Source organism: Eptatretus burgeri, chromosome 11, assembly GCF_056783735.1.
Source record: "Eptatretus burgeri isolate ZD-2024b chromosome 11, Ebu_testis_v1, whole genome shotgun sequence".
NCBI classification, from domain to species: domain Eukaryota; kingdom Metazoa; phylum Chordata; class Myxini; order Myxiniformes; family Myxinidae; genus Eptatretus; species Eptatretus burgeri.
In genome coordinates this window covers 9,545,083-9,562,138 of record NC_140971.1, presented here as the reverse complement: position 1 = coordinate 9,562,138, position 17,056 = coordinate 9,545,083, and the positions used below count along the sequence as shown (strand labels likewise).

General features: G+C 46.7%; 1 protein-coding gene across 3 annotated transcripts in view; it reads left to right on the top strand.

Annotated features, from left to right (window-relative positions):
- Nucleotides 1-262: 262 nt before the first annotated feature.
- Nucleotides 263-17,056, top strand: part of LOC147016473 (protein 4.1-like) — a 58,997-nt gene continuing 42,203 nt past the window's right edge. The window contains exon 1 of one of the 3 annotated variants that reach the window (XM_085845150.1): nt 263-597. The gene's annotated coding sequence lies outside the window, so the exon portion shown is untranslated. Of the gene's footprint in view, nt 598-16,249; nt 16,382-17,056 lie in introns of those variants that run through there. The other 2 variants (XM_085845149.1, XM_085845151.1) reach the window with 2 other exon arrangements.

The window sequence follows — 17,056 nt, the reverse complement described above, 5'->3', positions numbered from 1 at the left end:
CCTTGCGAAATCTGCAGAACGAAATTGAATGGCTGTGGATGATTAAAACACGAGGATCCACATCTGCTCATTCCTCCATTTTAGTGTGCCTGAAACGAGCCAGCTCTCTCACCTGGACCGCCCACTCACAAACCCATCACCTCTCCCTTTCTATCGCAGTCAGGATCGATGTCATAGTATAGAGAGGGAGTGACAACAAGGGGGAGGGTGAACGTCCTCACCCTCCCTTCGCCCTTCCCCCTTCCCACATTCCCCGTGTTGTTTCGGCCGCCCCGCCATTCCGGCTTCTGGACCCCGACCTGGAGAGCGACGCTGATAATCCAGCCCACAATCATCCATTCATTCACTTATTCATTCATCCAGCAATCCATCCTTCCAGCCCGTCTTTCCCTCTCCGCGTCACTCCATCCAGAGCATCCCTTGCTCCGATCCTCGATCATTTCTTCAGCGATATCCTTCTTGAATGTCCACCCGGCTCGAGTCCTTCGATCCGGACCCAACTGGTCCCTCCATGCTGCACCGTCCCTCACGTGCCCGTGGTTCCAAATCTCCATCGATGTAATCACCGTCTCCGGTTCACATCTTGCACCCACGCAGGTATGTGTGTGTGTGTGTGTGTGTGTGTGTGTGTGTGTGTGTGTGTGTGTGTGTGTGTGTGTGTGTGTGTGTGTGTGTGTGTGTGTGTGTGTGTGTGTGTGTGTGTGTGTGTGTGTGTGTGTGTGTGTGTGTGTGTGTGTGTGTGTTTTTGGACATTATCTCCAAAAAAAATTGTGTACATATATATATGTATAGAAACATTTTCATTGGTTGCTAGGGGAAACAGTGAAAAATCTAGAACAGCCGTTTATAAATACCAGTTTGAATATTTCAATAACAAGTCGGGTGTACGTATTAGGTGGTAGACATGGTATGTTTAAGGTAATATGTGCATGATTTAATGTGTTATCATATCATGGAATGTGTGATGACAGTCATGAATATGTGCTATAAATATATTAACTCCCGAAGCGAATAAAGTTGAATCGTGATGTTTCATTGATGGGTTCACCGACTGCCTGGACGCAACAGTACATGAACTAATGATGTGGACACTCCGTTTGGAGAGGTTCTGAGCTGAAAGGATCAAAACCTCGAGGAATAACGGTGCCCTGCTGATGATCCGTGCGGTCGAGAAACGATTCAGTTGCTTACAGGTTGAGGTTCTTGGTTTGGCTAAGGGGACTGTGTTTTGAGGTTTATAAACCCAAAACGGAACGCTACTCGGTAGAGTGCATACATACATCCACCAGGTTGAACAGTTTACGTTTTGTGTCCCCACTGATCGACCGGATCTGGATCCAGTCGTTTATCAAAATATGATCGGCTTGTTCTTGTCACCTACCCAAGTTTTGTTGTCCACCAAGTTTTGTCATCACTCGTCCACAACTTTTTGAAATATCATGCTATACATAGTTTTTGCTCCCACCTCTCAATGGTGAAGAATCATTTAAAAATTAAATTCGCGATTCCGAGTCCGGATCTTCACCAACATGGAATTAATTCATGCTCATCACACACCCAACCTGTCCACCAAGTTTCATCTGAATCCATCCATAACCTTTTGAGATATTGTGCTCACACACAGACAGATAAATTTGACGGAGGTTATGAAGTTGAATATCGGATGTTGAGATGAACATAATTTACAGCAATCCTTTTGGAGAGATCAGACGAGATCGGGCGTATTTCAGGGTGGTATGGTCGTAGGCATTGTCTGGTGCTGCCTGGTGTCGGCCTGATGGTTAGGGTGGTGGGCTTGGGATCCTCGGATCCTGAGTTCAAATCCTGCGATCTCGTTTAACTAATACCAGGCAGGATTGACTTTGCCTGTCATCCTTCCGAGGTCAGCAAAATGAGTACCAGCTTGCTGGTGTTCTGTGTCGGAGTGGTGACCCATCCAGGATTGTGCCAATAGCCAAGGAGGCTGCTGAGGCAACACCAACGCTCTGTACAGAGTATGGTCCCAATGGATGGAATCCTTTAAATCTTATACCATAGCATGCTTGTGTCTGCAACAATCTTTCCCACCTATTGGTTGGACAGCTGTCCTAACTCCTCCCACAATTCTTCTTCTTCGTTTAAAAAAAATGTTTTATGGCGTTTTTAGAGTCGGGCTCCTACCCTGAGTGGTGATGTCCCACTGGAGTTGCCATCTTTCAACAATCATGTCCTTGGCCGAATTATCAATTTCTGACAGCTCCAATGGGATTTGGGTAACACATTCAGATTCGAGAGCCCGCTTGGCCGCAAGGTCGCAGACCTCGTTTCCCCCGATGCCCACATGAGCAGGGATCCAGTTCAGGTTGATTAATGATCCCCTTCAACGGGCAATATTTATCAGGTGTAGAACCTCGAGAACCAGGTCAAATCTACATCCTTTCTGGAAAGATTCCAATGCTTTTAGCGCAGAGAGGGAATCGGAAAAGATTATAGCACTGAGTGGGTTGAAGTCGATTATCCACTCCAGCGCTAGCATAATGGCAAAGAGTTCAGCCGCAAAGACAGAGAGATGGTCAGAAAGTCTCTTGCTCTTGACCTTTGTCACCTTAACATCGGGAATACATATTGCTGACGCAGTTCTCCCAAGGGAAGGGACTTCAGAGCCATCTGTGTAGACGTGGAAGATTTGACTCCAAACCGAGTGGATAAACTCAATCGCCTGGTTGCAAGCCACAGAAGGGTTATCCTTATTGACTTCCCCCATAATTCCAAGTGGATTTGGGGCCCAGCAAGAGTCTAGGGGGGCCATATTGGAACTTCATTAACAGACTTGACAGCATTCGCGGGCCATGCCCCCCAAATGAGTTATTGTGCCCTCCCCCACCCACCCGCAGGCCAAGCCTTTGGCGCCAAACTTTGGTGTCTGTGTGTGTGTGTGTGTGTGTGTGTGTGTGTGTGTGTGTGTGTGTGTGTGTGTGTGTGTGTGTGTGTGTGTGTGTGTGTGTGTGTGAGACAGAGACAGACTTTGCAGCATGTGTTTAAATTGGAACTGGGTTGGTGTGTTGGCTGTTGATGGCAAACTTATTATCAAGCATTTACATCATAGATTGAGTTCTCAAACGGCAGTTTGTGCCCCCCCCCCTTTGGATTTGTTCTGACGCCGAGTCTGCTTGACAGTCCAGGACTATTTGTTTAGCTGCCCACCTCCAGGCCAAATTGAATGGAGGGCAGTTAAGGTTTTTGCCCCATGTATGATATTCCCAACAGTCAGAGAAAATGGCTTTGACTGGGTGGTTGGTCCCAGATGATATGGATTTGGCCCAGAATTTAAGTCAGGAGACTTCCCAGCGGAGGGATAGAGGCATCTCACCAGCCTCCACCAAAAGGGCATAGATTGGCGTACTCACAAAGGCGCCCAAACAGACATGCAGGGCTTTGGCTTGAATAGCTTCAAGTTTGTTTTTTTTAGCGGTTATTAGCGACATATCCGAAAAACCTGACTTCAATAGTTGAGGTGAGAATGGATAAGGGCTTTGTACAGAAGAAAAAGGCTATCCTGGTGGGCTCCCCAGGATGTACCGGTTAGACGTCAAATTGAATTTAGGCCCTTTGTGCATTTGACTGCAACCTTCTTGATGTAGGAGCACCACGTAAGCCCCTTGTCGAAAACAACATGTAAGAAGGCCACTTCAGAAGATGCTCTGAGGACAGTTCTGCTGACTATTATTGTTGTTTTCTGGGCCATTCTCTTTTGAGATAAAATTACATTTGAATTTGGCACCAGAAAACTGGAACCCCCATCTTTTGGCCCACCACTCCATAAAGCCGATGTCTGCCTGAAGTTTTCTGGCCGTGAAAGCTAAGTTTTTTTTGTCCCAGGCCCACAGAGCTATGTCGGCCTCAAACAGCAGCATCTTACCATGGATCCCTGGGAGAGAGGCGATATCATTGATCATGATATTAAAAAGTGTCGGGCTTAGACAGCTATCCTGGAAGCATGCCTTCTTTCACGTGGAAAAAGGGAAAGAGGGCATGGCCCACTCTTACCTGGAATGTCTAGTTGGACAGGAAGTCCAGGATCCACACAAACATTTCACTTCTAATGCCGAGATAGTGTAACTTGTAAAGCCGGCCTTCCTTCCATACTGAATCGTATGCTTTATGAATGTGCAGGAAAACACCACGAAGCGACTCCTGGTTATTGAGGGATTTCCTGACTTCATTTGCCAAAAATAACAAAAACAATATGGTCGACAGCTGACCGGCCCTTTCGAAATCTGCTCTGCGAGTCATTCAACAAGTTGTTCCTTTCGAAGAAGAAAACAAGGCAGTTGTTCACCATCTTCTCCATCAATTTGCTTACAACTGAAATGAGGGAGATAGGCTGGTAAGACGATGTGTTTTGGGGATTTTTCCCTGCTTTGAGAATCGGAACGACTCTAGAATGTTTCCACTCATTGGGTAGTTCTCCTTGAGGCCAAACTCTATAAAATAGGTCAAGAAATATACCCAGCACCTTGTCATCCATGTGCTTAAACATGTGAAAGGTCAAAAACATGTGAAAGGTCAATAGAAAGGGGCCAGGGGAACTGTTCTCAGAGTTTTTTTTTAACTGCCAGCCTGATTTCCAAAAGAGAGAAATCAAGGTTGAGTGGGGAATGCACAGGGTGCCAAGTCTGTAAGGACTTCTCTGTGCTGGATCTAAAATTGACGTTGAGCCGCTTTGGACTCGCTGTCGGTGACGTTTTCTCCGATTAGGTTGGAGAAATGTTTACCCAGGGCTTGAGCCTTGTCTGAGGAGGAAATTCATCAGGTGATGCAAGCAGAGATGACCCTACCCCCATCTCTAATTCCATTAATAGATTTCACCCTTTTTCAAAATGGATTGAAGGGAGGGTGGGGGGGGGGTGTCTGAGTTAATGGATGAACAGAAACGTCGCCAAGAAGCCGTCTTGGCTCGTTTGATGACCCACTGGACCTGAGCTCTTTTCGTCTTGTATCAATGGCATCCTATATCCTTAAGGATTTCCTTGCTTTCTTGAGAGCCTCCCTTCTTTCCTGAATGGCATGTCTGCACTGGCATTCAACCAAGGCACTGTAGTTTTCCTGCTCGGTGAATTCCTGCAAGGTAGGGATTGTTTCCTGGGTGATGACCTTTATGGTCTGGACTAAAGAGCTGTTAAAGTTGGCATTTCTCACTTGCAAGCTCTTCCGTCACTTCCTCAGAGCAACAACGACAAAAACAAGCCCAGTGAGCTTTGGAGAAACACCAGGATGGTGGGCCACTGGAGGCCTCAATATCCCTTTCAAATAAGAGGTCCATGAACACTGGGAAGTGGTCGCTCCCTAGATTATCATGGCGAATCCACCACTTGCACATTGCCGCTGCCGACGAAGAGACAAAGGTCAGGTCCAGAGGGGAGGTTTTCCCCGTGAATGGATTGATAAGGTCCCACTGCCATCATTTAAAGGCACCATGTTGAATTCTTCAATGATCTTTTCAATACATTTACCTCCCCCACCCCCCCCCCCCGAAGTTTGAGCCCCAAAGAGAATTATGACTGTTGAGATCACCACACCAGATAACAATCCCCTTCACACTTCCTAAACACCTGGAGCATTTCAGGATTCAGTAATTTGCAGGGATTATAGAGGTTTATAATTGATTAGACCTTTGCTCGAGCCAGGAATCTTGATGATTATTGATTCCAATTTGGCAGCACATTTTATTTCCTCAAAGGAAACACCGAGCTTGACAAAAATTCCGCATCCTCCTCTGCTTCCCCTTACTCGATCCTTGCGAATGAAGGTGTATCCAGGAATCTCAAATTTCTTGGGACTTTTCAGCCAGGTTTCCTGAACACGTATGATGTACGGTTTGGGTGTCAAATCATGGATGGTACTTTTTGAATTTGTCTCCATGAGTTGCTAAACTTTTTGCATTCAAGTGAATTATTTTCATTACTCCATGGAAGAGTCCCGTGACTGTTTGGGTTCCTTCAAGCTGTTTGTGGCACCAGACTTAAATAGTCTATTAATCTCTTTCGAGGAAATCCCCTCCCAGCCCAAATGTTTCAGGGCTGCGGAAGAGATTATGTCTCTTTTATCTGTTCTCCTTTTGACTTGGGCTGCGTAATTACCAACTTCTGCAATGAAACCAATAAATCCCATTTTGGAAGTGGTCATGCCCACATTGATTATTGGGCCCTCAGTTTAGCATTCTTGACCACATGTCTCGGTCTGGACTCCTCCCAATTTTGTCAAAGTTCTTTCTTGGGCCACAATTCCAGTGCCCAAGTCAATGGCTTTTGCAGGGGCCTTGGTCTTGGGGGACCTCAAGAACAGCCTCTGCATAGGATAGCTTCCCTGCTTTTTTGACTTGCTGGATCTGAGTGGCCTTCTGGAATCTGGCACACCCCCTATAGGCCGCACTATGTTCTCCACCACAGTTGGTGCAGAACATCTTGGCACTTGAACAGTCACCGCATTCATGGTTACCATAGCATTTACTGCAATGCAGCTTTCCCCTACAGGATGGGGTGGTATTCCTGGATGGAAAAAGCTTGATATCCCAGAAACACTTTGGGGGGAAGCACAGGGTTCGCAAAGGACAGAAGCACTGATGATGTTTCAACCTTCACCCCTTCCCTTACAGTAGTAAGTCTGCAGGCATCAACAACCCCTATATCAGCCAAGCGATGCTTAATGTCAGCTATTTCGAGAGAGGGGGTAATCCCATAAATATCACCACGACGTTCCTTCAGCGATCTAGGAGTGAGGGAGGAGACTCGACTGCCACCAACAAGAGAAATTGTTGGAGTCTTATCATGCTGGGAGGCCGATTTGCAAAGAATTAGCAAGTCCCCAGATCTGAGCTTTGTAGCACTGCTGATCTCGCCAAATTCATTCTTGATCAGGGAAGCCATTTTAATTGGATTTTCCGATCACATGGGTTTAGAGCCCTCCAAAGCCAAATTATGACAGGAAAGTCACCACTCTCATTCTCGTGATTGAGGCCTTGCCTGCAGCAGGGGAACCTGATTCTTTACTACTATCCGGCCGGGGCCTAACCCTCTTCACGCCGGATCCTCGTACGACTCTGTTGCCCGACGGCAGAGCCTAATTGCCTGACTCGGTTGCCCGATGGCCTCTTTCCTGGACCTAATATCCATTATCACCCCCACTGCACGCTCCCCAAGGGGGTGGAGTCCAACCACCTAGCCGGCTAACTAAATGCTCGATATCCACGAGAGAGGGAGTGAGCTGAAAAATGCAATACCGGAAGAACACGAAGCACCCTCTGCACCATCACACAAACTCACCCCCCACCATTGTAACTTTGTTGCATATTTAGGATGTTTCTTAAAGATTATAATTACTTTACAATCATTTAATAACATAATTGGGCTACTCTTCTCTTATTTAAAAAAATTACACACAAAGATAAACGACTGACCGTAATAAACCATGACCTGTCGGACATCCACTTCCTGTTCAGTTCGCTCTTTCCGTGAATAGAGTTGATGAAATAAAGAGCTAAATATTCCACTATTTCAATGAGATAATATATAAATATGTAATGACGATATAACAATTTGCCCTTTTGCTTTGAAGAACGGGAATAAAGGGAGAGGAGGGTGTTTTGAGTGGTGAGGTGGTTTGAAGACATTTCAATCTTACAGCCGCCATATTGCATTGGTGCTCACTGCTATTCGAAGGCCAAGACGTCTCAGCGCTGTCATATACACAATAGCTGTGTGCTCCCTATACGTGTTCTGTCCATCCATTGGGATCTTACTCTGTGCAGAGCGTTGGTGCTGCCTCAGCAGTCTCCTTGGCTATTGGGCACAATCCCGGACGGGTCGCCACTCCGACACAGGATGCCAGCAAGCTGGCATTCATTTTGCCGACCTCAGAAGGATGACAGGCAGAGTCAACCCCACCTGGTATTAATTCAACAGCTGAGCAGGATTTGAACGCAGGATCCTGGGATCCCAAGCCCACCACCCTAACCATTAAGCCAACACCAGGTGTATACCTATACGTCTTCCCTTCATTATAAAATTACCAAATCGACAGCTGAAAGGATTTTTAGCCAATCGGTGTTGGGGCCTTGTGAAGATCGGCCTCAGCGATCGAGACGGCGGTCTTAACTTATGCACCGCTCAAATATCTATGGCATTCTCTCAAGCAGAGATTAAACCGTGTCATTTGAAATTTGACCCTGAGATACAGGGCAGGGGTCTCGGGGATCCGACAAGGTTGTTGTTGTGCTACCGTACCGCTATGTTATAATATTGTTATGGTTGTGGAAATTCGCATTACACCATAAAGGGTCCTCAGGTGAGATATATCGGTAAGTTCATGTGTAGTTTGCCCAAATCTGTTGTATAGAGGGAATACGTGTGATTCATCCGGGCTGTGATGCTTTAAGTTAGCCATTTTTCTTTCTCTATTGTTATTTTGGACCATGAACCCACCAACAACTCAAATACCACCACCTTTGCCTCTTTACCTCCACAACTCCATCCCGCAAACATCGCTTCACCGCCACTCCCAAACGACGCCCACCAACCACCAAACCACCACAGCAAACCCCCCACCACCTTCGCCTTTCTCCTTCCACAACCATCGACCCCACACCACCAGTCACCACCAAACGTCGTGCTGTCCAGGGCCCGTTCAGTAATTGATGCCGAACGCGTCGAGCCGCGAGTACGAATGCGTTCCTCTCAGGGAGAAATTCGGATCAGGAAGGGTTCATGCCCCTTTTTCTCCGTCCAATGAGCGAGCGTCGGGCGGTATGGCCCCGCCTCCAAGCGCGATGAATGTGGATTCTTCACGGGAGAGAATTCGGATCAAAAGAGGCGCACGCCCCTTTTTGCCACACCAATGGCTGAACAGAGGGTGGTGTGGCCCCGCCTCCAATCACATTTTGATCCTAAAATCTGCATACAGGCTCCTCCTCCGGTCTATAAAGACGCGAGCACAAGGCGACTCGCGCAGTTTCAGTTCGGGTCGAGTGCAGTTCAGTTCGGGTCGAGTGAAGACGGCGGTTGAGTTCGGGTCGAGTGAAGACGCAGTTCGGGCTGGTCAAGTGAAGACGGAGGTCGTCATCGAGGTTGTCGTGTGGGGGTCGCTCGTCTCGTCGTTGGTGCCGTCTCGTCGCGGGATTCGAGCCAGCCAGCCATTCCCCTCGCTCGACCCTGAGAATCGACAATTCTCCTCTCCCCCATCCACGCTGAGATAGTGCCGGTGGCCCCGTTCCTTCCCCATCCTAACCGTGGTGCCGACACAACCGTGCTGGCGCGGAACACGCCGGAGAGGGCTCACCAACCACGCCAGGGGCACGGAGTCGGGGCACAGCTCCGCGGACATTGCGGCTTGCCCGCCATCGCGTCACGAGGACGCGGGTAAGGCCATGTCGGGCTCGTGGACCTGACCGCTCCTCCAGGCTCCGTGCATATTTGGTCCACGGACATGTCTGCCTCCTTGCCTGTGAGGGTGGCTTTCGTTTCCTTTGCTTTTGAATGAATGCTGTGGCGCCGTCCGACAAGTATAATTGTTTAAGTGTTGTAAATAATTATAGTCGGTTGTAGTGCTTTTGCTTTTGTTGCATTTTGTCTTGACTGTTATACGTGCATTACTGTATGGCTGTGAATACATGCTTGTGTGTGTGAAATAAATGTGCATTGTGTGAACTGTTTCCCCTTTCGTTGCGTCCTTTTTCTCCCCTTATTGAAAGCTCCATCTTGCATCACATAAGGGATTGATAGTGGGTTTAAAACACCCGGTAAATAATCTGAACCGTCGAAGTCGACGATAACTCCGCTCGGTTATCCCTGCAGCACGGAATGAGCCGCTTAAACGGTTCATGTCCGGAGTCGACCTGCGGCGTGGTACAACTCCTCAGTACGCTACTCGCGTGGGTACTTAGGTATATCGACATTCGGCGATTCACCCTAATTCACGCGGGTAGAATGCGGACTGGGTTGTGGTGAGGTTAAACCCCCACCCGTGGCTAGCTCCTTGGCAGGAAGTTCCAAGAGGGTCATGACTGAATTGTCCATTCCGGTGGGCGACGTGTCGCGATTTGAGTTACGTGGCCGATCGCACGCCTGCGGGCATGAAATTCGTAACAATATTGTTGCGGGCTAGCGGGGTCGGGTGAGAAGACCACTAGGTGGGGACATAGCTTAGACCACTAAGCTATGTCGATTCCCACCAGACTCCCCGGAATTGTAGGGCGTCGCACACGGATAATTCAGTGACGCCGGCGGGTCGCTTAATTGACCGTGGACGCCAATAACTCAACCGCGTGACCTAGGGTCCTCCCGTCTATGGAATCGGGTTATTTATTAACCACGTGGTTTGATTACCGGGGAACCACGCCCTCGGTACATCTTGTCCGAACTGGATCGGATGCAGCCGAGCGACACTGCCAAGGACGTACCGGCTAGAAGGAATGGATCGTTGGGAATAAAGACCCGGCTAAACTTAGATTCATGTCATGTCATGTGGTCGGAGCGAGGTGTGTTGACTGTCTGGGGTGGCCTTGCCTGAAACAAGGTGAGGCGGTTTCCGGCCCAAGCTGGTGGGCCACGTGAGGGGTCGCGGCCAATCGAAGCACCCAATTCGGGCGATGACGTTGAATTCGGCATGGCCCCCTCCCCCCGAGCTTCGGCCTTATAAAAGACGGAGAAATTCCTCCGTCTGGTAGAGGTTGAGTGGTGTTTTCACGTGGTGTGTTCCTGCTTCTCGACTCCGCCTGCCTGGTCCCGCCTCCTGCTCCACCCTCGCGCTCTGGACTCTGCCTTTCTCTACTCAAGCTACTCCTTCAGAACACGTTCTCCAAAAGTGCGGCTGTGGCCAGAACAACGTGACTACTGTCGGGTACCACACCACAGAGCATCCCCTCCCCCGAAACGCCCAGGTACCGAGAGCATAACCTCAACCCCCTCCCTCCCTGGCTGCAAAAGTCCCTTCTCATTGGGGTTTCTTTTTCTGTGTGTGTCTGAGTGTGCTGGCACCTGTCTGTTAAGTAAGTCTGTAGAAGTGCATTATTCTTGTAACTGTCATTAATCTCGCGTCAAGTCCGCACTGTGTCTGCTTTCGAAAGTCGCTTGTATTACACTGGTTTACAAAAATTAAAAAAAATTCTGAGGCAAGCATGTGAAGAGGTGTTTCTGACTAATTTTGATATGCTGAATTCAAATTTCTAAACAGTTTTGCTCTATCACCTCTAGTTTTTTTTTTGCTTTCACATATTCCATTTTTTTATTATAATGCATATATTTATAATATAAAATAAAATGACCGTTTTTACAGCCATTTTTCCCTGCTGTGCAGGGGTTGGGCTTTTTCGTGAGGCAATGTTTTATGGCCGGATGCCCTTCCTGACACCAACCCTTGTCGCCTCTTACGACACACAGGGATATGGTACACCTATTCTAACCGGGGCATACACCGGGACCAGTACACTGGCACTCATTTTGCCGACCTCGGAAGGATGACAGGCTGAGTCAACCCCCTGGTGTTAATTCAGCAGCCAACGGGGCTTGAACTCAGGATCCTGGGATCCCAAGCCGCCACCCTAACCACTAAGCCAACACCAGGCTTCATATATTTATAATATAATGTGTTTATTTCATATATTCAAATGGCATATTACAGAACGAAACAAAACATAGACACAGAACACTGACAGAACGAAATATTACTATTACTTGGATATAAGCATATATACACATCATAGTACGACAGACAGTCAGAAGTGAGTTTTTTTGGAGGATCTGGTGTACTTTGACTTCGGGATGTCGCGCAGGACCATCCAGCAGAAGTCCCCCATCATGCTGGGGTTCCACTTGCCTTGGTAGTTGCTCTTCATCTTAGTGATATCTTGGTTGAACCTTTCCCCATGTTCGTCACTTACTGCTCCGAGGTTCGGGGGGAAGAAGTTGAGGTGGGAGTGGAGAAAGTGAATCTTGAGAGACATTCGGCGCCCCATATTCGGCACCAGTGTTATTGTCGCACCACACCTCTCCTTTTTCCCTGCGTTACATACCCAATAAATCTTTGTCGTCCCACAGACTTTTCCTCGCTTGCTGTTAATAAATAATTATCATTAGTAATGTTCCCTGCTCGTTTTTGTCTTTTCTCCCATTGGTCAAACATGGTTTGAATCTAAGTTTAGCCGGATCTTTATTCCCAACGATCCGTTCCTTCAAGCCGGTACGTCCTTGGCAGTGTCGCTCGGCTGCATCCGATCCGGAGAAGTGATCCGATCCGGTTCGGACAAGGCGTACTGAGGGCGTCGTTCCCCGGTAATCAAACCACATGGTTAATTAGGTAACCCGATTCCATAGACGGGAGGACCCTAGGTCACGCTTTTGAGATATTGGCGTCCACAGTCGGTTAAGCGACCCGCCGCTTCACGGAATTATCCGTGAGCGACGGCCTACAATTCCGGGGAGCCTGGTGGAATCGACGTAGCTTCCCCCACCTATTGGTCTTCTCACCCGACCCCGCCGGCCCGCAACAGTTTGGTGTCAAGAGTGGGATAAAAAGAAAATGATTTAGCAACCCTAACTATTAAATCATCGCAACGCACTCCCCGTTGTCCCGTTAAACAAAAGGGAGGGAACTATCTACACGTATAATAATGGCATAACTGTCTTGGGAGATTCCGTAGACGATTTGACTGTTCTGTTCTGATTTGACGATTTGAAGCTGTTCCCTTCCTGACCGAGTGTTCCTCCAAGGCCAATTTACAGAATCATTGATTGGAGATGAGGTGCAAACGTTGATGATTTATTGAAGTGTGACGTCACAAAGTACCGTGGCGTGACCTATCTGTTGTATGCATGCGGTTCCGAGAACTGCAACAATATAATTATTTTATTTGTATAAGCCTACTTGTTTGCTCCTATAACTGAGTTGCAAATAGTTCAGTGAGATAAATATGAAAAAAAAATTAATTCAGGTTCGAGGGGAAAAAAATTGATTAACTCATGACATGATGACCCTTCCTTTCCAGTCCTCGGGTTTTGCTTAATTACCTCATTAACACGACAATATGTCTTGGTAAGGAATTCTAAATTTGAAGGGAATCAATCTGAATCATTTGTGATGTCATTCCATTCCACTGCCATGTATAAATGTGTTTCTGTATTTAACTTTCTCCTGTGAGCTTTTCCTGTTCGAATCGACTTCTCTTTGGTGGTTTCAGCTTTTTTGATGTCTGATTACTGCTTCAATTCCTCTGGTGAAGGTAAGATTATTCTTTTAATTGTCATGATTTGACGAGTTTCACGAGCTTTGCAAGTTTCTGGGTCTTACTGTTCATCTTGTGGGTTTCCCAGACCCGACACCTGGAAAGGTGTAAAGTTTTTGACAAAGTTGTGGAGGTATTTTCCAAATAAAAGGATCAATGAATCACTTTTTATGAGCATCGACTTTGATTACAAAAGAATAAAATAATAACGATGATAATGAAACAAAAATATATATATTTACTCTCTTATGTCCTGGACCCCTCAGTATTGGAAAAGTGTCAAGTTGTTGATGTAAAATTTCAAGAAATTAAGACCGCCGTCTCGATCGCTGAGGCCGATCTTCACAAGGCCCTCACGCCGATCGGCTCAAAATCCTTTTAAATGTCGATTTAAAAAAAATGATCCATCAAAGGGTCATAAAAGGTCTTTGTCCGAGGTCATTCTTTAATTTTAATGGTTTTATTTGTCATCTTCATTGAAGTTTGTCATCAAGCACACACAGACTCTCAAGATGCTTCTGTTGAAAGTTTCTCAGGACCGTTTACTCCCACAGGTATAGTATAATTGCCTCCATTGTGGCCAAACACTGAGGGCACTATGATAAGTGAAAATGCCTATGATCTCCTACACACTTTATTTCGTTTTTTATTGAATGTTCTGATGCATGTTAGCGCCCCCTCTGGTGGTAGCCTGTATTACAAATCGTCTTCCTTTATTTTCCTCATAATATAATGGGACCTTCTTAAAATTATAATGTGTTGTAATCAATAAAATTTCTTTCAAAAATTATAAAGTGCATCTCCAAGAGTGTGCGCAGCACGCTGCCCACCGAAGGTGAGCCGAGAACTGGGCCAACAACTCCCACCCTTCAAGTGGCAGTGCCCACTCGGCGATTCCAATACTGTCTTGTTTCTGTCCATGATAGTGAGTGATTTTTTTTTTTATTCGTATTAGCCTGTTAAAACTATTTTAATAACATGTTTTCCCTTGTTTCCTCCCCCCCCCCAAAAAAACCACTCTCCTTATGCTTTCTGATCCTTTTATAATGTTCGCCCCGTTTACCATAGGAGCATGTAGCTCATAATGCTGTCATTGCAAGTTCAAATGTCATTGCCTGTGTTGATTTGTCCATTATTTCCTAATTCTCTCCTAATTGATGCAAATCCACTCAGGCATCCACGACCTTAGTTGGTGATGTATGTATCATCAAGATGTATGTATTATTTCTTGGTGATGTGCATACAAGACAGGTGACCGTGACAGGTGGGGAGGTTGTTTGAAGGCTTGGAGTGGAGAGAGGATTCATGCCTTAGGGTTAAGAGTGGGTAGGTGGTTACTTGGTTTTGGGAGGTAGATGTTGAGGACTTGGGGTTTGTGAGAGGGGTGCAGGGGTGGGGGGGGGGGATTTGAGGGCTTCAAGTTACATTTTGCATTCCGTGGAATTTTCATGGGTCCCTGCAAGTGGTGTGTGTGTGTGTGTGTGTGTGTGTGTGTGTGTGTGTGTGTGTGTGTGTGTGTGTGTGTGTGTGTGTGTGTGTGTGTGTGTGTGTGTGTGTGTGTGTGTGTTTTTTGAATTGTCCAATCCTCTGCACACGTTTGTTTGTTTGATCTGTTTTTCACGTTCTCGTGGATTCTGCCCATTACAAGTCTCAGTTTGGAATCTGAACTCGTTCAACATTGATGACCCATTTTAGGTCCTTTTGATGAAATAATTCTCAACAAGTGCCTCTCGCTGTCCCACCTGTGTTGTGTTGGTGCACCTGTAGATTATCTCATGCAATATCTTCGCTCCTTTTATCCATTTCTTTTCGTATTAAATTTTCCTGATTTGTGGAATGGGATGGATTTGGACTTGGATTTAGCGGGATAGATTGTGCTGTAAGTTGAATGAGAATTTATGGAATTGTTTGTGATGCAGTTGTCCAGGTCGGGATGTAGCAGATTGATACCATGAATGGGGAAGACTGTAGCTTTGTGATTGTGGAGACTGAATCGAGGAGCTTGCAGCTTCAAAAGTATGGCTCCATGTGGGGAATTTAGTTGAACCACAAGCCATAACCCCTCCCTCACATTCTCACGACACATCACAATTCATCTTTGCTGATATCTCCCACAAATGTTGTTTCCTTCCCCCTTTTGCCTTTACATCTCCTCCCTCTCCCCCCCCCCATATTTTCTTTTTCCTCCCCTCACCATCCACCATGAACTTTCACTTCCTCGGTTCCTGAACCATTTTTTTTCTCCTCTCCTCGTGACCTCTTTAAATGTTTCCCTACTGACTGTTTTGTTGCTTTTTATTTCACCACCTGCGTCTCTTCCCATCCATTTTGCACTCCTCCTGCCCTCCCTCCCCTTCTGTGTTCTTTATTCTTTTTATCCCTTCTTCTCCTTTCCCCATTGTGTGGCTCTTCCCTCCCTATATTTTCCTTCAACCTCCTTTTATTACTCTCCTCGGTCCATTACCCCTACACATAAAGCGGACGGTGATGATAATCCCTTCTTTCCGTTTCATCCACGTGTAGTCATTCTTTACCATACATTAATACCAGAGCCGGTAGTAATGGCCCTTACCATAGCTGAAAGACCTGAATTGGAGGACTAAACCGTGGCACCTGACCTCTCAATCTTTATTCTCCATTCCCACTACACCCACCAGAATCAATCGTGCACATCTGAAACGACTTAATCTTCGAAGAGACACATTTGAGTGATGAATTTGTTGAACAGGTCACTCGATCGTCGCTGAACTAGAGAACGAGTAAGAGTGTGTAAGTAGCAGACAGGGTCCTAGCATTGCATTGACCAAGAGTCGAGCTTGGTGCTGAGAGCGGCTATCACGTCGCCTGCATCAGATAGCCTAGTGGTTGCAATGTGCCGCGGCTGAGATAGCATGAATGCTTCTCCAACCGTTGTCCCCCGGCCTACGCTGTCGCAAGTTTTTCTCGGTGTTGCAGCAGACGTGGTGAGCAGAAAGTGGGAGGGGTGGTGGCGGGGATAGGTTGTGGGTGGGGTAGTTGGGGGTGTGAGTGGGTTGAGAAAGGGATCTCTGTGTCTGGAGGGGATTTTTAGGGGTCGTGTCACGCAGAGGCACCTGTAGCTGGTTGTGCATGTTTTGGTGTTACCTGTAGGTAAGTGGAATGTTGTGTGTGTGATTTGGCCATGACCTTAGGGATGGGTGTGTATGTGCTGTGTTTTCTCATGGTTTTAGTGCCAGATTGCCTGTGGTTTGGCAGATTAGCAAAGATCAGAGTTTATGATTCTGGGCTTTGCTGTAACTCGGCCTGGCAATTGTAAATAGTTTCCGTTATCTGTTTTGACTATCCATTATTGATTATTCTCGTGATGATTTCAATATTTAGCATTGCGCAGCCGGTTTAAATTTCAATTTATGATTATTCAGCATTTCAAACTGCTCATATCCATCCATGCCTGCATACGGGCTGGACAACCCGCTATGGAATCCATGTGGAGATTGAGAGACGTTCAGTTAAAGCAAAGTCCTCGAGCTTCATAGCAGGAATTGAACTGACTCTTTAAATGCTCACTTTCACCTGTTATAAATCCCAAGGTATCCTTTGGAAGTCGTAGGCCATTATATGTTATTGTCTAGTACTGTATTACCTTTGGGGTTCGCCGAGTATTGCGTGTCATACTTGCATGGTCTCTTGCTCTGAGATTGAGTCACTGGCTTGGTTTAGTATCGGTTGCTTATTCGTGATGGTAAAGGTACATCATGGAGAGAACGAGACGATGCGGTTGTCCTTTTTCAGCTCATGTCGTCTTTAGGAACCGCCAGAGCTCGA